General features: G+C 48.0%; 1 long non-coding RNA gene across 1 annotated transcript; it reads right to left on the minus strand.

The window, feature by feature from the left end:
- Positions 1-2,545: 2,545 nt before the first annotated feature.
- LOC118165086 lies at positions 2,546-21,226 on the minus strand. The gene is made up of 3 exons (XR_004749846.1): positions 21,215-21,226; positions 16,853-16,855; positions 2,546-2,776 (listed from the first exon to the last, which is right to left on the minus strand). It is a non-coding gene; the product is annotated as an uncharacterized LOC118165086 (long non-coding RNA).
- Between the last annotated feature and the right edge of the window lie 2,116 nt (positions 21,227-23,342).

Genomic DNA, 23,342 nt, shown 5'->3' on the forward strand with positions numbered 1-23,342 from the left:
TTTAAAAAAAAAAAAAAAAAAAAAAAAAAAAAAAAAAAAAAACTTGTAAGAGGCAATTATTATTGTTATACACCTTTAGTTAAAGAGAGCGATGACGTTTCTACGACATTTTACAATCCACATGAAATGCTGCCGTAATAAAAATAATGACAAGTATGATCAGCGGAGAATGCTTAGCTGTGGTATTTGGCAAAATGACAGTTTGGCCTGCATCTTTTCCTCTGTACTTCCTACAGGAAAAAATAATAAATAATGCCTCTTGCTAGTAAAAGCAAAGCTCTACCAAATTCAATATATCCAGAACTTTTTCAGGCTGTAGAGAAAATACATAAGTTGAGTTATCTGCTCTCCAGCTCCCTATGGCAGCAGGAGAACTGAGTCACAACATTTTGGTCCATGGCCATTCATAGATTGGTTCTTCCATTTTCCGATCCTTTTTAAACAGTTCTTTATTAGCTATCTTCACTCCCTCCTTTTTTAAAGCAAGTTTAGCTGGGCTGCATTAGGTTATAAAGAGAGCCTTGATGTAACCAAATCTTGAGACACTTATATGGCAACTGACCCCACTAATGAGGCTTAATGTTGTACGTCGCCACCAATTTTGTGGTTGAAGAGAAGGCATGACAAAATGCGGATGCTACAGTGAAGGATGTAATCCTCCAAGACCATTTGGCAGAAACTTGTTCTTAGGAAATAGGAGACAGAGGCAGACCACGGGATGAACTAAATGCGAGGCTTAAAATACATATAACAGGCTCACTGGTACTCAGTGATCCGTTATCTCACTGCCAGAAAGTATCAGACAGGGTTTTGAGGTTAAATTTTGCAAGAAAAGCTCTCATGAAAATCAGTGCCTTCAAATCCCAAACCAAAACTTTGATTTATGCCCTGGCCTCACTGCTGAGTCCTAGCCTAAACCTAATCTAGGTTTGAATTTATATACAGGAGCCCATCTCCAGCCACAGCAAGACTTTGAAAGAGGCAGCAGAGATTTTGGAATGAAACTTTCCAGAGATTTTCCAGATTGACACTTCACCACCAGACTTTCTGAAAATGTCACTAAAGCAGCCACTGTCACCCTGTCCACTCCTTGAACTGGAGACAAGTGGAAATGCTGGGAGGAGCACAGAGGAACGAGCTTTTCCTCTGCAGATGTACCAGCAGCTTCTGCGTTGAAAAATAAATGGGGCCACTGGCTATTATTCTTTGGTCCTGAGACCAACTAAAGCAAAACCACTCAAGGCTCTGAAACATGGAGTGTGCATTAGGTGACGTGATGTTAACTGGTCCTGGCCCACACCTCTCCCTGAGCTGGCCTTGGGCAGATACTGGCCAGATACCAAAGCCCAGGCCCAGCCCCTGCTCCCATCTGTGTTCCCTGTATAAATGTGGCATCATCCTCCACACCTTTTGGAAGCGCTTCTCTCCTGCCACAAGAATGGATTGCACCGCGTGGGTGAGGAACAACAGGGCAGAAGCAGAGGGCAGCTGCAGTTCACGGCTGTGACTCAGAAAAACACTTGACCCACCACTGCTCACCTCTTGTGGGAGCAGTTGTGGACCAGGGGGAAACAGAAGGATAAAGGCACTTCTGTTCCTTCTTAAAGTCATCTTCCCGCCGGGCTAAGAGTTCAGCTGATAAAAATGCACTTGCAGTCACTCAGCCCCAGAGCTGCAGGAATGTGGGGCGTGAGTGCGGCTCACCGCACGCCAGCAGCTGCTGGAAGGAGCTTTGGGTCCGTGGCACAGCACCTCTGGCTGCTCTGGGAAACCCTGTCCTGCTCCAGGACGTGGTGGCTCAGCTGCACCCCAGAACAGACCTTCTGCCTTTCCAGCTGGGCTGCCGAAAATGATTCATAGCGTTTGCAATGGTTCATAGGGTGAACCGTAGAGACTAAAAGAAACCAACTTTCTTTGAGCAGAAAGAGGTAATTGAATGAAGCAACCCTTCATTTTTTTTTATGCCTGTTATAAGATCACAGAGCGAGATCTGCTGTAAACAAATTAGACCTCCATTCCTAGAAACAAGCTAATAATTCACTTGGTCTTTCAGTTTTATCATGTCCCCACAGAGTACTTTTGGTATGACATCAGAGGCTGGTAACTCGTTTTAGTGCAGTCCATGGGAGCACTATTGAAGTCAGTGGCCACCAAGGCCATTAGCCTCCTAACCCCCCGAGTTTCCCTTACACTTGGAGCTGAACATCTGCTGCAGGTCAGGACGTGGGGGGCACGCTGGGCAGGGAGCTCACTGCATGGCAGGTGAGAGAGAAAGTATGAGCCTGGAGAGGTTGCTAGTGACAGTCCTCAAAGGTTACTCCCGGGACCCCTTGTGACTGAGTCTTTTAGCTCATCTCCCACTTGCCCTCCCCAAAGCTGGGTGTCCTTGTTACCATTGTCTCCTGGGGACATCTGTCCTGCTCTGCATCCTGCCCTATGCCCCAGGACAGTGCCTGAGCCATGGTCTGCCCTGTTAGATCCCAGTCACAGGACCCAGAGCACTGAGGTGTACAGGGACCTGAGGAGACCCCGACCCAGCCCCTGCTCCAGCAGGGCCACCCAGAGCAGGGTGCCCAGCACCACGTCCAGGCGGCTTCTGAAGATCTCCAAGGAGGAGACCCCACCGCCTCTCTGGGCAGCCCGGGCCAGTGCTCCAGCACCCGCCCAGCACAGAAGGGCTTCCTGATGGTCAGAGGGAGCCTCCCCTGCTCCAGTTTGTGCCCACGGCCTCCTGTCCTGGCACTGGGCACCACTGGGCAGAGCCTGGCCCTGTCCTCTCAGCACCTCCCTTCAGGCACTGCCAGGCCCTGATGGGATCCCCCTGGGCCTCCTCTTCTCCAGGCAGAGCAGGCCCAGCTCTCTCACAGGAGCGGTGCTCCAGTCCCTTGATCACCTTGGTGGCTCTCCACTGGACTCTCTCCAGTATGCATGCCCAGGTTTCCCTTGTACTGGGGGGCCCAGAGCTGGACACAGCACCCCAGGTACAGCCTCACCAATGCTGAGTAGAGGGGAAGGCTCATGTTGCTGGCCGTGTTCAGCTTGGTGTCTAGCAGGACCCCCATGTCCATTCCTGCAGAGCTGCTGTCCAGCTGGGTGCCCCAGCACATCCTGGTGCCTGGCGTTGTTTCTCCCCAGGTGCAGGACTTTGCAATTCTCCTTGCTGAACTTCACGAGATCTTTGTTGGCCCCCCTCTCCAGCCCATCGAGGTCCCCCTGGGTGGCGGCACGGCCCTCTGGTGAGTCAGCCATTCCTCCTGGTTTCGTGTCATCTACGAATTTACTGAGGGAAGTGCCATGCTAGGAGGATTGTGAGCTGGGGGTGGCTGTGAAAAAAGCATGATCCAGAGATGACTCAGGCTAGGTATTTCCTGAGTAAGCTTTAAAATCACAAAACCTTGCAGAATAATACTGAACTGCACTTATTCTCTCATTTTCCCTCAAACTCAATTATCCTCTGCCAATGTGCCTGCAAAATATATATACCATAGTTATGTTCGCCTGCAAAATATATATACCATAGTTATGTTCTTGTGTTAAAATCATCTACAGTCGGCCATTCTGAGTGGTTCTTCTTCATTTTCTCCATCTATTTATCCTTCTCTTATCTTGTGCTTTACAATGTTTTGAAGAAAGAATGGTTCTTTCTCCTCTGTTTCTGTTTCTATAGTCAGAGGAGCTCATGGTTGATGACCGCATCTCCTGGACCCTTGAATCAGAGTAATTACAGTAGTGAGTGTCCAGAGCTGACAAGAATAACCTCAACAGGGAAGAAATGAAGAGCTTCACATCCAGCCTGAGCAGCAGGGGCATCAGGTAGCAGCAAGGGGATTTATCTGAACCAGGATTTGTCTACATCATGTGCTTTATGCACCAGGAGGCAGAGGGAATCTTTAACAATCCCAGGTCCCAGATCTCAGGTCTTTGCTACATCTGGAGGTTTCTCTCCAAGAGTTTCAGTGTCCCTTGCTCCATGCTGGAGGGCTGTGGAGCACTGTTTATGGTGCCCTCCATCTTCCTGCCTCTCCCGGTGGCAGAGGAGCCCCAACACCACCACTTCCCACTGACAGGAGGGAGAAAGAGATGGTCCCAGCTGGAGCTGCTGCTCATCAGCCCATGTGTGATGATGGGCTACTGATTGGCCTTTTTCATTAACTTATTGGCCTAATTGGGCGGGGTTCAGAGATGCCCAGGGTCATAAGCAAAAGTGAAGGTGTTTTCAAGAAAGAAATAAAAATCAACCACACATCACCTCAAAAAGACATCCCTTCTGCTGTCTACGTTTGCTTCAAAGAAAGTTGTTTTGAAACAAGAAAAGATGGAAAATTTCTACCCTAGGCAGCAAACTTGGTCAGAAACCCATCAGTGCCAGTACCTAAGTGACTGCAGATCTTCCTGCATAGAACTGGTGGGATAACTGTGTTCCCTGAGGCGGATCTATCACACCATTTACCAGCCATTCAGGCACAATCATTAGGAGCTTCACCATGAATATTAAGATGTAGACTTCATTCAAAGAGGAGAGTTTCTTCTGTCCTTAATTTGGACAACCACCTATGAAGCCATAGTCTTGGTGCAGAATAGCACTTGGCACATGCAGACTTTGACCTCGAGTTCAAGCTTCTGCCGACTTCCACATGCTGGTTTGAACTGGAGTCTTTGGATCTGAGCACTGGAGACAGTCACCTTCATGACCTTTGCCACAAGATTTGAAGCCTTCCCTCCTGGCCAGTCACCTGCAAGAAAGGACCAAATTCACCAGGGCTGATCATACAGGGGAGCCACAGCAAACACATGCTGGTGGGGCTCCCAAAGTGGATGTCTGGATGAACATCAACACCACCTTCTTTCCGCTGCTCCCCACTTGCCACCTGAGACCTCTGCTTTAGGTCAGATGTAGAATTCCCCTTGGTCTTGCAGCAGAAGTGCAGGGGAGGTCTCTGCACACCCCATCACACGTTTGGGGAGCTACTGGAGCACAACTGCACACAGATGTTGGGGCTCTAGCTGGCAACCCCCGTGGTACAGGGACCTCCTCGTTGGGGAATTCTGTTCCCGACTCTCACATAGGCAGGATCGGGGCCCTTCCAGTGCAGGGGCGATTAGGATCAGGTTCTGTGTGGTATTGCTTGGAGGCCTGTGCCCTGCTCCCATCGCACAGTTGAGAGCTATGCACTCACCAGGAGGAAATGATTGCCTTGGAATGAGCTCATGCAGCAGCGCTCGTGTTCTGCACGTGTCAGCACTTTTGTGGATGCTCACGTTTGCAGATGTATGCATTACCCCTTGGCAGGCATAGGTTTCACCCTCCTCTATGTACGCACGTGTTTAAGGCGAGTGTAAAAGCGTATTTACTGTCGTAAGCTTTTCACTCATGTTCTTGTTAATTTAGGTGGATAAGAAAATAGTTTTTTGTATGTGCATGTTGTCAGCCCCAACAAATCATTCTGCTGGGCAAAAGCAATGAAAGGGGAATGGACTGGGTGATCTTCTGAGGTTCCTCCAGCCCTATAATTCTCTGAAAAGACCAGGGGCAAAGCTGATCTCATAAGACATTAAATAATCACAGCGTGTCTATTATGTAAACCCCTTATTGTGTAAATCTGACAACTATGGATATATTTTTTTCATATTCCTTATAAAGGAAGCATATATCTGGTCTGTCATCGTACATGGATGGCTCTAGGTAAAGGCAAATGAAACCATCAGGTTGAAGTCCTACTGCTTATTCCTAATTCTGCTACTGCATATAACCTGACCAAGTTCACTTGTTTTCCTTACCATAGGCTATAAATAAATCTTTTTGAATCTATACTTATTTATTCATTAGCCCATACAGGCTGGGGCCATTTCTGGAGCCAGGGTTTGTCTCACAGCTTCTGAAGCTCCCAACGGGTCTTCTCTGACTCTGTGCACCCTCAGGTCCCGCCGTGATCCCGGTGGGGACGCGTGGGACAAGGAGGTGTCCTGGGGGCCCTGGAGGCACCCGCTGGGTGCGTGCAGGGTGCCCGGCCGCACCCCGGCCGCGCGCACGCAGAGGGCAAGGCACACACCCATGAGTGCCTGCTGAGCCCATTAAACTGTTTAACAGGGGAAAAGAAAAGCCTTTAAAACATGATGCACTAATGACAGATTAATCCACCCAGGAGAACAGTCATAAAGGAAAACGGCTCATAAATGCAACACATCATTAAGTGCAAATGAAGTATTAAGTAATAAGGATGGAAATTCGGGGTGCCGTGTGCGGGACCAATGAGTGCCCACTCACCCCAAGCCACAGAAGGATGTTTTTCCCTGATCTTTGAAGGCTTTACACCCTGTCTGTCCCTTGGGACAGTGGTGACCACCCTCTTGTAACCGTGTGGGTTACATGGTGGGGGTACTTGGGCAGAGCAGCACGGACAGTGCCAGCATCCAGCCCGTGGTTCCTGTGCTCCTCTAACTGAGAAGCTCCTGAACCCATTTTCTCCCCAAGCTTTCTCTCAGTTGAGGGGTATGGGATGGGTGACACCTCCCCTGAGCAGCCTGGCACCTCAAACCCCTCATCTGCCCTGTTTCCAAGAGTAAGGGCTCCCCCACGCTCGGTGCCATACCAGTCAGACATTGGAATGGGTTGCCCATGGAGGTGGTGGCATGTTCCTGGGGGTGTTCAAGGAAAGGCTGGACGTGGTGCTTAGGGACATGGTTTAGTGGGTGACAGCGGTGGTAGGGGGATGGTTGGACCAGATGATCTTGTAGGGCTTTTCCAACCTTAATGGTTCTATAATGGGTCTATGCACTCTACAGGTACCTGAAAGGAGGCTGTAGCGAGGTGGGGCTTGGTCTATTCTCCCACGTGCCTGGTGACAGGATGAGGGGGAATGGGCTAAAGTTGCGCCAGGGGAGGTTTAGGTTGGATATTAGGAAGAACTTCTTTACTGAACAGGTTGTTAGTCACTGGAATAGGCTGCCCAGGGAAGTGGTTGAGTCACCATCCCTGGAGGTCTTTAAAAGACATTTAGATGTAGAGCTTAGGGATATGGTTTAGTGGAGGACTTGTTAGCGTTAGTTCAGAGGTTGGACTCGGTGATCTTGGAGGTCTCTTCCAACCTAGACTATTCTGTGATTCTGTGATTCTGTGATATGATATGAACACAAGAGAAAGAGTTACACCCAGTGCTGGGAGAGCACAAAATGGTCATGGGGAGGGAAGGAGAGCACAAGGCAGCACTGCCTGTAGCAAGAAATGCTGCTGGTAGCCAGGTTGGCTGAGTGCCTACCGGTGGGATCACACTGATCCAACTACAACTTCACCTACATCCTTTCCCACCAGCACCGGCTTGCAGGGTCTTCCGGCCCATCCCTTCAACTGCACCACTACAATTTCTTGGTTTAAAAAATAAGCAGGTGAAGAACCCTTTATTTTATTTTATTTTATTTTATTTTATTTTATTTTATTTTATTTTATTTTATTTTATTTTTTAATTTTATTTTTTTTGGCCAGGGTAAGAGGGAAGAGTTTGAGTGCGCCTGCTCCCAGCAGAGAAATATCTTCAGGAAATTACAGCTTGAGAAGAGAGGAAGGCGGGAGACCCACATCAACAACAGAGAGCAGAACTTCTGAATGCAGAACTCTGAGGGCGTTAGCAGCGTGTTATCATGTAAGTATATATGAATGAGTGCATAGTACATGTAAGTATACCTGATAATAACACCCACAGACCTTTGTATTCGTAAGAGGACATATCTTACAGCTCTGGGAAATGGAGAGGCTCTGGGCTCCTCATGGTTTAGGAGTCACACAGGTGAAAGCCTCTTCAGAGGATCACGGTGCAGGAAAGGTGGCCGTACACTTTTGGTGACCCAGACGGGCAGCCATCTCCTAGACACACACCCCAGCCCCACGTGAGCACTGCTATTTCACATAAGCAGCATTATCAGCTGCGTTTATCTAACACCTTTGCTGGATTTTCCCATCTTCCAGGAAGCCTGGCATTGCAGAAAAGCAAACCTGGCCACTTCTTTTTTTTGTGGTCCAACTTAAGTCCTCCTTTGGCTTTTCCTTCCTTGTCCTGCTCAATCAAATGGTGAGAAGAAGCTGCAAACACTCAGGACTCCATTAAATCTCAGTCACCGCAAGTTTAATTGCTAACTTCATCCCGGCTATGGGAACGGCTCCTTTCCTCCCCGGCACCTGCAGGAGCCCCCCCAGCATGCCAGCACTGAGTCAGATCCCGGACGGCAGAATCTGCCCCATGGATCTCGTGTTGCTGGTGATGATGCACTTGGCAGGGAGAATCCCATCGAGTTTTGGGGAGCTAAGCCAAGTGTGCTGGAAAGATGCTAGCAGATGACACCACTTGTAAATGTAAACCCAAGCAAACAGACTGGTGAAGTCACTGAGACCTTTTGAGCCTGAACACTCCTGAAACCCTACAGCGCTATTTTTAGAGCTGTATCCTAGATAAGAGCTGTGTTTGACTGGCTCTCATTATAGACATGTATTTACCCTTCCCTAAGACAATTCTAATTCACTTTTTTTTTTTTTTTTTTTTTTTTCTTGACAGTCTTCAGGCAAGTAGGCAAAAGATCAAAAAGGCTACGCCTTGCAAAATAAAATAAATTTGATTCATTTTTTTTCTTTTGATCTTAGAAGGTGTCTGTCCCGGGTTCTAGGTGCCCTGGAAAATATTAGAAATGCAGGGTGGGATTTTCAGAGGCACCCCAAACCACCTGTTAAGTTGCAGATGATGACATCTACTTGTAGGTACAAACTTTTTGTTTCCTGCTCATGATTCCTCATGTCTTCTCTGTTTCAGAAGCAAACATACTCATCCAGCTCCTTCTCAAAATCATGCTTGTTCTTCTTTCCCTTCCACTGCATTTCTACCAGAGGAATTGCAATGCTGCCCTTCCCTTGAACCTGTGCCAGGCTCTGGGCAAAACAGCCATCAATGGTAGAGGCTCCCCTGGCTTCCCCATCCTCCAGTCTCCAACCATCCCCACCCTGGCATCTCCTGGCTTCCCCACTACGTGATTTTCCCTACTAATCCCTCTGGCAGCAATTTGGCATTTTGCCTACCATTTGGCAAGCAGATTTTGACCAACCACAGTAGATCAGGACCTCTCTGAAGAGTTTCCACAAATGCCAGGCCCCTGTGCCGCCAGCAGACACCAGGGGACTTCTCGGGACGGTGCCAATGGGGACAGCAGGACGCCCCTGGCAGAGGGCTGTGCTGTGAGCAGACAGAATGGGAGTGCCAGGGCTGCCAGATGTGCCTGTGAGGGCACCGACAGGGACATCAGCAACTTCGGTGACAATTGTTAGCCCGAAGATAAACTCTTCTGAAAATCTCCTTCAGATGCCAGAAGAATGGTGACGATAGGGACCACGGCAGATCTCACCTGACAAGAAACAGGCACTCAGTAGGACACATCCATCTCTCCATCCATTGGTTTTCACCAAGGTCCCTATGTGCTGGCTCTCCATCACCTCCTTTCCCCAAAACAATGGGCCCTACAGTGGGCAGAGAAAGGGGCTGAGCAGGTGGGTATGGAAAAAGGGATGTGTGCCTTACACACAACCCCCCTCCTTCAGGAGGAAATTCTGATTGATGGACCCTTACTTGATTGATCACCTTGACAGGGAGAAGAAAACAAGGCAGAATGAAAATTATGAATCAGCTGGCAGGTGTGTGAATGCAGAAAGGGTGGGATGTGGTGAGTCACTATCGCAACCTATTTCTCAGCTCTTCCGTAATCAATCTTTTTGTCTCTCGCGGCTTGACAGTGACTCATCCTTTGACATGCCCTGGTGCCTGCCAGCCGTTCAGTCTGTAGTGCCAGCAAGAGCTTAAGGAACACAGCACCTGATTGCCATGGAAAGGCTACCAGACATGGAACAAATGGCTCCAGCAGTAACGCAGGTAAATAACACAGCGGCATGGACTTGAGAAGTGCTTGGTGCAATTCTGAAGATGTTTATCAAGCATCCTCCCCTTGAGCACAGCAGAAAGGACGCCAAACAGTTAGCACTGCATCCCCAGTGCATCGTGGTCTGAGAGGCTCCTGCTGCACAAGCAGCACCTGCAGCACCTGCCTGCAGCACCTGCCGCTGGTGAATCCCACCAGCTGCGGGGCTCAGCACAGTTATCTGTAGGTAGCTTGTGACTACAGCAGCTTCTGAGCTTTCTGGACCATGCAGGCTGGTGCTTTGGGCAGTGCCTTGTGTTGATTTAGCCTGTTCTGCCATGTGCTGCCACTGGCTCCTTTGATCCATCCTTCATCAAGTCTGCTCAGCGTTGGCAGCGGCACTAAGCAGGCCTGAGACTGGTGGCAGTCACATTACTTGGCATAACAGCACATTCGCCTCTGATTTCTCCAGACTGGAGCTACTTCAAGGCTCTTTGTGAGTAGAGGCGAAGCCGAACTCTGCATGCCCGTGGATGAAGTCTCAGGACTTGGCTGCTCCTGCCACCACGATGATCCAGGCCAAAGAGCCACAGAGCTCATGCATCCCTCCTGCTGGCTGGCTCCTGCAGACACCCATGTAAGACAAGGGGGACCACAGCTGCTCATGCAATTTCTCTGTGGCAGGAATGACAAAAAACAGTGGGCATTAGTGAAATATGATGATGCAATTTCTACTTGATGCAATTTCTACTGCACAGTTCTGCCAGCCCCAGAGCAGCCTGGCCTTAAACACGTCCCACTTCCATCTGCCCCCCTGCGTGACCATTCCCATGACAGAAGAAATCTCCACAAACTCCAGACTGCAGGTTTCTCCTTTTTTCTTCTTGCTTTCCTTCATTTCCATCATCTCACGCAGAGAGTGACAGACCTACCCAAGAGCTGTTTGTGTAACTCTTACCTGTACGCCCAGGCTGAGATCAGAAAACCGAGCGTGACATCATTGTGTTCATCAGATCTGCTCTGCAAGTGCCATGCACAGGCCAAAATAAATGTTTACTTTGCTGTTCCTCAGGCTAATGTGGCAAAGCCAACCTAGCCACACCAGAGTGAACTGAGTTACCTTCTGACTTATCCTCCTGCAGAATAACTTATTTCTTTGTCAGTGGAGATGAAGACAGAAACATTAAAAATGGGAGGGTGATCCAATTTCCCAGTGCTCTAACAAGTCTGCAGGAATGGCCAAAGGAAAAAAGCTGCTTCATTGTACTTGTAAACAGGCAAGATTTACTTGGTATTAGAGTGTCCTTGTCTACAGTGATGATGGACATCATCATATTTCACTAATGCCCACTGTTTTTTTGTCATTCCTGCCACAGTCATTCATAATGTTATCGAGTATTTCCCATATGGATTCTCACCCTCCATGGAGGGATTTCTCCCTCCAGCCCATCAGCTCCCTGTGTGACGTACCTGGCTGCCATCCTCATTTTCACGAGGTCTTTTCACCCTGTCATAGTCCATGCTATCTTATTTGGTTCAATAACAAAGACCTTAGTGAAATCCAAGTAGGCTAGATCCGTTGCATTTCCCTAAGGTATCATTTTTCTAAAAACTCAGCATGTTATTTCTACACTGTCCATCTTTAGATAGATCCCCGTAGCACTTTTTCATTTCCATTTACCCACATGTCTTTAATTAGTCTTACTGTCACACTTTTTTTTCTACAGCCTATGTACTTCTGTGGTCAGACTGACTCAAGCTTCCCAGATGGCTTTTGGGCCACCCTTCAAAATAAGCACGATGATTGCAACTCTCCAGCCAGAGCATACCAAGCTGGATTTGGTAGCATGCCTCCTTCTCGTTGGAACTGCAATTTCATGTAGTAGCTCTTTAATATTGCCAGTTCCCTTTGGTTTGTACACAGCGAAACCTTTGGATTTTGCTTATATCATGACTCCACTGAGATAGAGACCCTCTCATTAAACAAGTTTTGTTTGCCCACGGGTTTTGTGCCAGTGTCCTAATGAGAAACTCAAGCAAGGTACTCATTTACTTTTGGAGCCAAAATGATATCATCTTTTATCACTACTGCTTTTCACTGCAAAGCAGAACCACTTCCTCTTCCTTGTTCTCTTTTTATTTATAGAGTGAAGTTGTCTGCCGTTGGTTTCAATCCTATTTACAACGCTGAAATCAGTTTGATTTTGGTAGTTCTCCAGACAGCAGTTTCCTTGCTGATCCATGCTGTCTGCCATGCTTTGTAGGCTTGCTGCTAATTTCTAACTCCGTGTATCTCATCTAGTCTGGCATTACACTTGACAGGTGTGTGATTTACTCTGGCCACCTGCTAAAACTGGCTGTCAAAAGCGAGGCCCAGAACAGTGTATGTGGCAGGCCAGCCTGCTTTGCTCTTCTCTGAAAACACGAGGACAAACAGAGTAGCATCTCTTCTTGGTTAGTGGCTCCCAGTTGGATAGATCTCGGTTTTGCTTGTCTAAGTCATAGTTTTTGGATATCTTCTTGTCTTCTTGTTCTTCCTCCTGTCAGCAGGCCACTCGGTATCTCCATCGTTTCTGTCTCTCTGTTGTGCTGTTCTTACCTAATTTCCCTCTGTTCTTCCTCTTTTACTGCTTGGTGTCTTTCCCTTCCTTGCTTTTACAGGTACAAGCCAAACAGATGGACCTGGACAAGGACTGATGCAACACCAACACATGGAAAAAAACTGTCTTGAGATTTGGTTGAGTATGAGTGACAACTGTTGTAGTAGATTTAGAAAGGGACCAAGGAGACAAGACAATGAAGATGAAAATCACATCTTCAGATTGTTGTCCCAGTCCTGTCCTTGTCTCCAAGATCTAAAATATCCGTAGGCCTCCTCTTCCATTATCTTTATCAGACAGCATTAGTGGCTAAACAGTTTTTGCCTGTTTAAGCATAATATGGCAACAGCATGTTCTGTACCTCACAATTTTCCTCGTTTTCTGTCATTCTAGGGTCACTTCTAAGACTCTCCGTTGTGGCCATCAGTTCTTCCAACAAGGATAAGAGAGCAAGGACATGAATGGGAACCTCTATAAATCATGCCAAATAACTGTCTTCCCTTACAGACTGTTGGCGATACAGATTTATCATCATGTCTTTAAGCGTGTGAGGCCATTACAGATCCACCTAGGACAAAGTTTGGTATTATAAGCATCAGTCCTGCTGAGCTCCTCCTGACTTCACAGCACAGCTGGTATATCAGCTTATTACTGAGACAGACACCACCTTGCTAAGGCAACAGGCACACCTCAAGACACTGAGGGAAGGTTGGAGCAAAGGTGTTTCATCTGTGATAAAGGCATTTTTGATGGAAGGGGGGTGGGCAGTTGACAGGCATAAGTGGGAGGCTGTTCTAGGAAAAAAGGTGAGTGTGGGTGATTGTGCCAAGTCAGCAGTGAGACACAAAGCCAAGGGAGTGGTTGAAGGAAGCACAGAGAACAGGTGAGTGTGAGGAAACAGGATCAGGCAAGATCGTGTGCCAGTGCTGATCCCGTTGACAACGATTGACAGTTGCCTCAGAATTTGGTATTTGACTGACAGCTTAAATTCAGCCTTGAAATGAAACAGAACAAAAAGTCAGTTCTGAAACACCTGGTTTCATATTTTTCTCAGTGGACCCTGGGTATGTTGATGAAATCAATTGTTCCCAGCACCAAGGTTGTGTGAAGAGATCTTACAAAAGCTGCAGGACCTTTGTTTTGGTGGTCTGGCTGCTTCAACGTACCTGTGGTCCTTGGGAATTCTGGGCTGGCTTTGCACATGTATTTTAGTGCTGAAAGGTGCAAGTGGACAATTAATAGGAGTTCTAAAAGCAGCAACTTGTCTTCAGTAAGCTGTTAGAAAAGGACAGTACTCAACAACGTATTTTTTTTAGCTACCTAAATACTAGGAAATGGCTTCAGAGCTTCATTTTAGGCCCTCAAAATTGAAATAAGTAAATAAATTAATTAAAAAATCCTTCAGATTTCTTTAGTTTACAGCTGAGAAGTTGTCTGGATTTGAAATAATATCCCAACAATATCTGATGAGAAGCTACTGAGAGGTCCCATTCCCAAACAACAAAACTAAATTAAACATTTTTGCTTAGCTGCTTCTGGAGAAAAGTACCCAGACTGTGCACTTTTCTTCTGGAAAGAGGCTATTTTCCTTTAAATGTCACAGTCTACCTCGATCCAGATGAACTCCCCTGTCTAACATGGCCTTTAGGACAGACCCACATTCAGTTCCAAGTAGCAAAGACCTTATTGTTTTTAATGAGGACAAGATTGTGCCATCGGCCATCACTTCCACCAGAATGGACATGCCCCCATGGGACAAGGGAGAATGCGACAGGGGGAATGGGAAAGGCCAGCGAATAGCTGGTTAATTAATGCAAACTTTGACTACATGAGCTCTTTGGGGTGGTTTCAGAGGGCATGTGTGTTCATATACTTCAAGAAAACATCCCATCAGTTTCAGCAAATTTAATGATAGACTTCAGAACACGAATGCTTCCCAATAAATAATGACTAACGTATATAAATGGTCTTGGCAGTACACTGCATCCAGTGGCTCAAAGGCAAGGAGAGAGGATGGATGAGCTCCCTGTTTGGTGTCGTGGTCAAGGAATAAGAAATCAGCTCTGTGCTGCCTGAATGACACACAGGCAAACATCAGTTACCAGTCGTACCTTAAGAGCTGTAGCAGATGGATTACATCTGCGCTTGTCTACAGCACATCTCTGAGGATTTTCCAGACTGATCTGCAAAACACTTACAGGAAATCTGCAGTAGAGCCGCAGTTGAACCAACATCCCATCTGCTCTCCCTGCCTGCCCCATGGAGCCATCTCTCCATGTGGATGTACCTACTGCTGTGATTCCCAGAGAGGTTAAACGGCATAGCCCGTGGAGATGCTGTGGATCTAAAAGCAGTTTTAATCTATGCATCTTTCTTCTGTAATCACAGGCCCTGAAGCAACATAATGCCCACAAAAAGTGCTTTATTTGCATCTCTATATGAATACAACCTATGGCAGATATTCAATTCCTGTAATCTGCCAGAAACATCAACACCTTGGAGGCAAGCTCAGATAGGAAATGGGTCATTGACTCACCCTTCTGGCTTGATAATAATAATACTTAGTACTTCTTTAATTCTTTACACACATTAAACAATAAATCAATCCTCACTATGTGACTGTAAAACAGACAGACATCCCAGTTCCACAGATGGAGAAACTGAAGAAAAGTAGCTCAGTGCTTTGCCCAGCTGAGCTGCTGGTGGCTCAACAATTAGCATTCCTGTCCCCTAGTCCCATGGGAATTGAGGGGTTTAGAGAAGTCTCCAAAGCATCAGTTACCCAGAGCTGGTGTCCACACTGGGAGAAAGACCGTTCCACAGTCATAGTCAGCACTGGCATCGCATTTATGGCCTGTATAAATTATCTGCACTCTAAATAAAGCTGCCTGGCATCAAGAGTTCACTGTCTCTATTTTCCACAGGGGGGGAGCAGAGGCAGAGCAGCTATATGAATTATACTGTATCTTAGAGAGACCCAGTGTCTAAACCAGAAGAACTCGCAGCCTCTTCCTTTCTTCTGGTGACCGAATTCTGAAAGAAACCACCACCCGCTCCAAGTTCTTTGAAAAATCTCATCTTTTGAAACATTTTGCTCGAACAGCAGCTTACATAAGGGATGACCTCCGTTAGTGGCCAATGTGCCACGCAGAAGGCTCATCCAGACAGGAGAGAGCAGAGCGTGTGTGCATGCGTAGCTTGAACATATACTGAGCTCTTGTTTAGGGTGTCTCCAGTGAGACATCAGCACCAGTGTTACAAAGCACCAGAAGGCCACTGGTTCTGGCTGTGCCATGCCCTGGGGCTCAGCTGTCCCAGCCTGCTGTGGCTGGTGCTCGTCTGAGGTTTTCTTGGGCAAAGCAGCCAGCTTAGGGCTCTCTGTTCTGGGTTTGGAGGAGATGCTGCCTATTTCCCATGCGTCCTTTGGGATAACCTCACCCATCCAAGGACCCCCACAGCTGCTTGTGGCAATTGTTTTGTACCACCCGAAAATGCAGCATCCTTCCCACAGAGAAGCAGCAGTCGCACGGACCCCAGCTCTCCTGAAGCTTCTTTTGTCTTGGCTCTCTGTGCAGTGGCCCTGCTCTGGGCTTCTGGCAAGCCAGCCACTCTTGCAAAACATCAGCAGATGACTAGTGAAAGAAGGTCCTCTGTTTGGAGCAACATTTTTTTGTTATTATTTCTTAATCAGGAAGGTAAAACACTAATTTCTGCTCATAGCAACTGCTCAAGAGTGAGAAATATGTGTTCAGAGAGCAGCTTCTTACACTTGTCCCTCTGGGATGTAACTACTCACAATTTGAATTCCCAGACCTAGATTGGACTTCTCGGTGTATCTCTCTCTAAAATATATCGTCTATTCCCTCACAAATGAATTTCTATAATCCTAGTAGTTCACCAGCCCTTTCACCACACGATCAAGTCTTTTTCAGGCAAAGTTTAGCTGTTATATAACATACTCATGTTTTATTATAAAATGACAACTTCCATTTCCTACTTTTTTGAGCTTTTTCACATTTATCCTCCATTTGACTGCCTTCCCATCACCCCTGCTCCTCTTGCTCCAGCTGCTTCCCGTGAGCTTGATAGGTTTTCCACCAGCTCGTTGGGCTGGGGATAATTGTGCTTACCAGTTTCATGTCAAAGCCTGCATTTCACAGCAATGTGCTTAAACAGCAGATACTAGTTTGTAAAAATAGATGTGATGTGCAGGATTACCTGGTTAAGTGCCTCTTTAATCAAAGGACAGAAGCCTCTGTATCTACCTCATTCTGGGGAGTTTCTCTTCTTGCGTCTCCAATGTTGGCCCTGTCATTCCGCTGGTTTGTGTGTTTGACAATGGGAACTTTCCCCAGCACTTTCACTTGCTGTTCTTTCAGGGTTAGGATAAAAACATTTGAGGCCTTTTCTACTCTTATGTTACTCTTATGTATTGTTTTTTTTAACTAAAAATCTTTCACAATGATGCAAGAAACCTTCATCTTGGGTGCCTTTAAATAAAATGTCACCTAGCTTTGAGAACCTCCACTTAAAATTCAGAGTAGAGGCACGGAATTACAAGCAAGAATCATCCTTCTTTGTAGCACCTGGGGTCCCACGTGTCAGAACACTGTCCATGCCCCATGGTCTTTCATCTGGGTGCGATGGTGCCCACTGCTTAGCAAACTCCGGTTGCTTCATTAGGGTTTCGTGTGGCGAGGGCCAGGAGGACACTTTGTCTGTCTCGTTCCTGTCACATTATTTTTAGGGGGATTCAGTTCCTCTGACCCAGCCCAGTGCCAGGGCACCAGATGGGCCGGGGGGTCCGCAAGGGGCTGTGAGGGCAAGGCCTGGCACCAGGGCCTGTCCCAGCCCTGGGCATTGGGCACCTCCCTGGGGACGGGGTCAGTGTGGCAATATCTCTGCCAACCACATAACTAGCCATGAGCTCAGCTCAACTGCAAGTTCTCAGGTGTAGTCCTCTGGCTCTGTCTAATGCCCTGTTGCTCATGAGCGCCATTTCCATGTGTCATCCCGCACCTCTCACATCAGTCCTCTGTCAGATGAGAATCAGTGGTAGCGTGCTCCCATCCGTTACAAGGAAAACCACAATCCAGTGCTGCAGAAGCAGCTGTTGCCAGAAATGTGGTTGCTTCTTGACTGCTTTCCTTCTTCTGGCACCTACAGCTTGACTGTACACAACCAAGCATGGGTTAACTTTTCTCTGCTTCTAGAGATGTGTTTTAGGTTTCCTATTTTTTTATCTTGGTTCCTTCTTTCCAGAAATAACCTAGAGCCAATAATTCTGCAGAATTTACATTTCAAGCCAAATTCAGGCTAAGAAGCAGAGCAGAACCTGCTCATGGTTGCATCTGACTCTCCTCGCAAATGTTGCATTCCCATGCCTTTTCATGGAATTGCTATATCCAGCCATTGTACCACGGCTGGTTTCTTCACAGACCTGGTCCTTGCTGGGTCCAGCTGTTTCCATCAGGAACTCTTGTCCGAGAGTGTTGTGACTCTGCCTCCAGGGCACAGGCGAGGCACCTGCAGGAAGGAATTCTCCTTTCTCCCAGCCTGACGTTCACTGCCTCATTTGTAGATGAAATAGGTATAGCCTAGGAAGTTTTAGCTTTTTTCCAGATCAGAGGCAGTCCTACCACACCCCAGAGTGAAGAACTGCCTGCCACCCCGAGAGCTCAAGGGGTAGAAATGACCGAATTGTGGATTAGTCTCCTGGGGAAGCTTGTACAGAGCCACGGGAGGGGTGGGACACACACCCTCAGAGCAGCCTCATGGCTCCTCCACGCAGCTCAGCACCCTCCCTTATCTGCACACCGCCAGGGCAGCATCCCACCCCATGGCAGCTCCACGATACGTCTCTCCCCAAAAAAAGGAATTCTTCTGCCCAGGGTGGCAGAAGAGGCTTGGCACAGCTCTTCAGTCCTGTACTTTGAGCAAGAGGTTGTCCAAGATAACCACTATCTCTCCACGTCCAAGGTTGCCAGCAGGGTAATGAGCAAGTCCTGCACACGAGGAGGTAAAAGGGAGGGGAGAGTGGGATGGACAGATAGGACAACACAGATGACACATGGATTCACCATGTTGCATCACGCAGGTTTAAAACAAAGTTCTTTTTTCTACCTGTCCTATTACAAGCCATAGTACTCCTTTTCTCCTTTTCTCTTTTTTTTTTTTTTTTTTTTTTGCTGAGGAGGGAATCTCCATTGCTGTTTCAATATGCTGCAGCGAACTATATTAATGTGCAATTAATTATGGTGATTAATCATCAGGCAGTGTTATCAGATGAACAGCATGACATACACGAGCGTATGCTAACCCCGGCTTCATGCTTTGGCAGGCTGAGGAAATGACTCTTGGGCGGCTGCGCCAAGCTCTCAGGCTGGGTGGCCTGCATCTCTGGGTGACCTTATCTTTGTGCAGCTGCACCCAACTGGTTTCACACACACCGGGCATCTCAGTGCCCATAAAGACGGTGTCATTTCATGCAGTGCCTCTTTCTGAAGAAAAGCCCATGGTGGAAAAAGCGCTGCTGCATCCTGCATCGCTGAACGCACGCTCTGCTGCTGCACCTCCCAGATACACATATTTGGAAAGAAATTTTGAAGTAGAAGGCTGTGATTTGACTGCTGATGCTACATGCCACGTGGTGATTTGTTAGGCTGAATGATCTCACGCAGCTAGACCAGCCTGAACGCTGAGCAGGGGACACCAGCATCCCGGACCACCCCACACGTCCGGCTACCTTAGGCACTCTACCAGTTTTTCTGGCTGCAGGGCACTCTTTCCTTCAAAGAGAAGAGTTGCTCCTCTTTGCTGGACCTGGGTGACACACGGGCAAGTCAGAAGCCATTTTGGGCCAAGATCTGTAGAGGGGAGATGCCTTTTGTGCACTGGTATCCTTAGCACTCATCTTAACCTTAACCTTATTTCACTGACTAGGTAAGACCAGTGGGGTCAAATTGTCCAAAGTGCCAAAAGAGGCGTCTTTTGCCTTCACATGAAGAACACACCTGCATTCCTAAGAAGGCCAATGTGTGCCAGATCAAGGATCCATCTATCTCAGGATCTTTTCCCTTCCTGGCACAACAGAGATGCCAGGGAAGAGTATAAGAGGACAGACTTGAATACTGCTGCTCCAGAACGTTCTTCCTGACTCCGTGGATATCCTGGAGGAGAGGTTGCGGTTTTGTATTTAATAACTATCAATAGATATTTCTTCTGTGAATTTGAGCTCATGTAAATGTTTGGCACCTACCACCTTCACCCTGGGAACACAACCGTCTCCTTTCCTCTGCGCTGACCTTGCTGCCTGGGAGTTTCATTTGGTGGTGCCCAGTTCTCTTACTGGAAATCACGGTGATCTCCTGAGTGTTTCCTCCCTGCCACTCACGATTGTGTGGACTCATACCATGTTCTCTTCCACTCGTTTCTCTTCCCAGTCCATTCAGCCATCCCCTGGGCAGGAGCCTTTCCTTACTTTGGTTCAGCCCTTTCCTATGGCCCTTTCTGTACCTTCCAGTGCTGCTACCTGCACACAGACTTGGGAAAAGCCTTGCAGATGAAAAAGAAAACTGGGCTGTGGGCAACCTCCAGCACACCAGTCAGCAGGAGACAGCACCTAGAGCCAGGGGAGCAGACAGACCTGTCACACTGAGGGCTGAGAGCAACCACACAACAGGCTCCTGCTCCCCTGCTCACCCAGGCTTGGATTTCGCTCTTCCGAAGAGCGGTGCCGCGGCCTCCTTTGCCCCGTGTCCTCGCCTGTTCGATGCACGTCATCGGCTTCACCCATGCCCTACCAGGCAGCTGTGTCATGCACGCTGAGAGATTTGGTGAAAAATCATCCAAACCCAAATAATTTGTAAGAGGAGTTGTGGAATTCATTGCCACATGCTACTGTGGAGCCCAAAGGATCAAAGCAGGGATTTAAAATTTGCAGTTCCTAAGTGGCTGAGACAAATTCATGGGGGACGGATCCACCTATTCTGCTATGTCAGTTGTCCCAGTCTCCAGAGCAGAGTCCCTAAGCCACTGACTAGTAACTGAGATGTCCCATATACATGCTCCTGACCCTAAACTCCTTACCTGAGCAGCCACATGTGTCTAGGCAGCTCTCAGGTCTGAAAGCCAAAGGCAGTTCTTATTTTCCTGTGAGGCACTTTGCTCTCCACAAAGCAGCATTTTAATGAACGCTAGCTCCAGTAAAAAGCACTGCAAAGAAAATTTCCTCTAGAGCTTTGCTCCTTCTTGTCTTGCAGCAGGGATCTTCAGGTGAACTGCTCCGTACTCAGCTCAGCCCCACTGGTACGACTTTGTTCGCAAACAAATAAATGCACACAGCTTTTCTCCAAAGCCAGCAGGAGCCGTGTTTGCCAGCACTGGCTTCTTTGTTGTCTTTTCGTGAGTGTACACAAACAAATGAGTGATTGCATATACAAAGACACGCTCGTGGCCAGGTAAGCCACACTCATAATCAGACAGCCCAGGGGAAGGCAGGGTGGGGTGGAGCAGCAGCCTGCACGCCACAGGGAGACGGCAGGAGCCGTGAGCTCCCGTCTCAAGAACTGCCTGGGGGAGCAGCCACGGAGGTTTTAACACCTTCTGCCTTTGCTCCTGGAGAACAGAGGAGACGTGAGCGGGGAGGCGCGTGCCAAAACGCCGCGGCAAGCTGCCTGCTCTCACCTAACCCAGCCCTTGCTGCTGCCCTCCCTCGCCACCCTCACCAGCCTCCTTCCCACAGCAATCCACAACTTCGCCTTGGAAAAGCCACAGCTGGGGAAACTGAGGTCTGTTGGGGGGAGGAAGGAGGCTGCGTGAAGGTTCGGGCACCTGCAACTTCTGCTGGTTGTAAGCTCTGAGGACTGGGGGAATGCACTTCGTGCTCTCCTGGCTGGCTCCTCAGTGGATTCGCCCTCCTGGTTTACAAACCACACAACCGCACTGGGCAGTAAGGAAAACTTTATGAGTTATGTAGAGAGCAGGAGTTTTGGTGATGCCTCCAATGAGCATGATTCTGACAGAAGAGTTGCACCATATTTCCATGTCCTCTCTGTCTAGACGAAGAACCAGTCGGAACCATCCACGAAATCCCTGGTGTGCTTCGACCCAGGCCAGAGAGCGTTTTCCAGGCTTTTCTTGGGCACAGTCTAGGAGTTTGCACTGGGAAGAGATCCTTCCCAACAGGTGGTTAGGATGTGGCCACTGTGGTTTGGAAGCTAAAGGGAACCTAGCAGGGAGGCTGTGGTAGGGCCATGCCAGCCAGCTCCAGTGGTAGGGGCCAGGCCTTGGCCTTTTTAGTGTTTTTTTTTTTTTTTTTTTTTTTTTTTTTTTTTTTTTGAGTACATTTGGCTTAGGAGCTCCAGCCTCCCTTGGCCCTGGAGCTAATTCATCACCCATCATTCCACTTCTGCTGGCCATCCATCCATCACACACGGGCCAACGCTGCCAGTCACGCCTGTTGAGATCTGTTTGCTTATTGCTGTGCTGCACCAGCTGATCTGTGTCATGGAAAGGCCTTGACCTTCCTTATTTAGCTTTCCTAAATGCTTCATTTACACTTGTGTGCGCTGTTTTTTCCTGCTTGACGCTAAGGCTCCTTGTTTCCACATCGAGCCTCTTTGTGCTAAGATTTCCTGTCTTTTTGCTGAGTAGTTTTGACCTTCGTTCAATAAATCAATAATCTTCCCAGAACTTAATCACCACAGCCCCCTTTACTGCCTCTGTCTTTTGTTCCAGCACTTGTCTGGAGCGTTGATGGGATGTGTAGCAGCTGTGTTGCTCTTGGATGCAGATTAGACAGAACACCCCTTTGTAGGGTGCTGCTGCTCAGTCCCTAACCCAGCATTTCACATTTAAAGCCCACTTGCGTCTCAGTCCACTCATCTCTTTCCCCCAGGGGGCATTTGCAAGGCCAGAGCTGCAACCAGGCATATGGTGTGCTCTGATGTCCAGCTCCAAGGGTGAGATCACAATTTGCTTTACACCATGTGGGGACAGTCTGCAGAGCCTCGTGAGAGCAAGCCACCTCCTGGAGGCTGCTTCCAAGGATGGATGCTGGCTCCTGCAGTCTTCCTTAGTCTTCTTCAAAATGTGGGTGAAGAGCGTAGGTTTCGAAGCATGCCCAAGAGGATCCAGTTTGTCCTCTCAGATCAGCCTTACTCTTTCCCATTTTCCCCTAATTTATGGAGACCATGTTGACAACTGCAGCTTCTCTGATGCAGCAAGCTTGTAAGGGGGTCCACACCCATGGGGTGCTTGGTTTCCCTGGGTGGCCAGATTCCCTGGGTTTAGCAGCTGTTCCTCTTGGCCCAAGGTGACACACTCATGAATAAATCTGTAGGGCAAAGGTAATCTCATTTCAGGGAGGTCCTGGGAGGCCGTCACTCCCAGGACCTTAATTGCTGATACCTCATTAAAGCACAAGTCCTGTGGTGGTTCTGTTCTACAGACTGAGACGCAAGTGGGCTAGTCACCTTGGCTGGATCTTGAAGGCCTGAAGTCTCAGCAGCCCTCAAAGCGAGCGGGCAAAAAAGCGTGGGGAGGTTCCTGGGCTAGAGTCTGTTTCATCAGTCCTTCACCAAAGCTAATACATTTCCACAGGTCAGTCTTTACTGACCGTGTAATCAACACCAAGAACAGACTTCTCAACTGAAAAGGAAAACATAAAATTTTGAACATTTCTCAGCGTGTTTCTATCCCTCCAGAATAGGTCTTTTTGCCCCATACCAAGCCCAGTAGGATGTATTTTTTCAGAGCTCATCCATGCTATCCCGGTAGCAAATTCTCTTCCTTTAGTAGACTGCTTCCCACTTTGACTTAAAATGGGAAATAGGCCCTCAGCCAGAGTTTAGA

The sequence above is a fragment of the Oxyura jamaicensis genome, chromosome 3 (assembly GCF_011077185.1).
Source record: "Oxyura jamaicensis isolate SHBP4307 breed ruddy duck chromosome 3, BPBGC_Ojam_1.0, whole genome shotgun sequence".
Taxonomy (NCBI): domain Eukaryota; kingdom Metazoa; phylum Chordata; class Aves; order Anseriformes; family Anatidae; genus Oxyura; species Oxyura jamaicensis.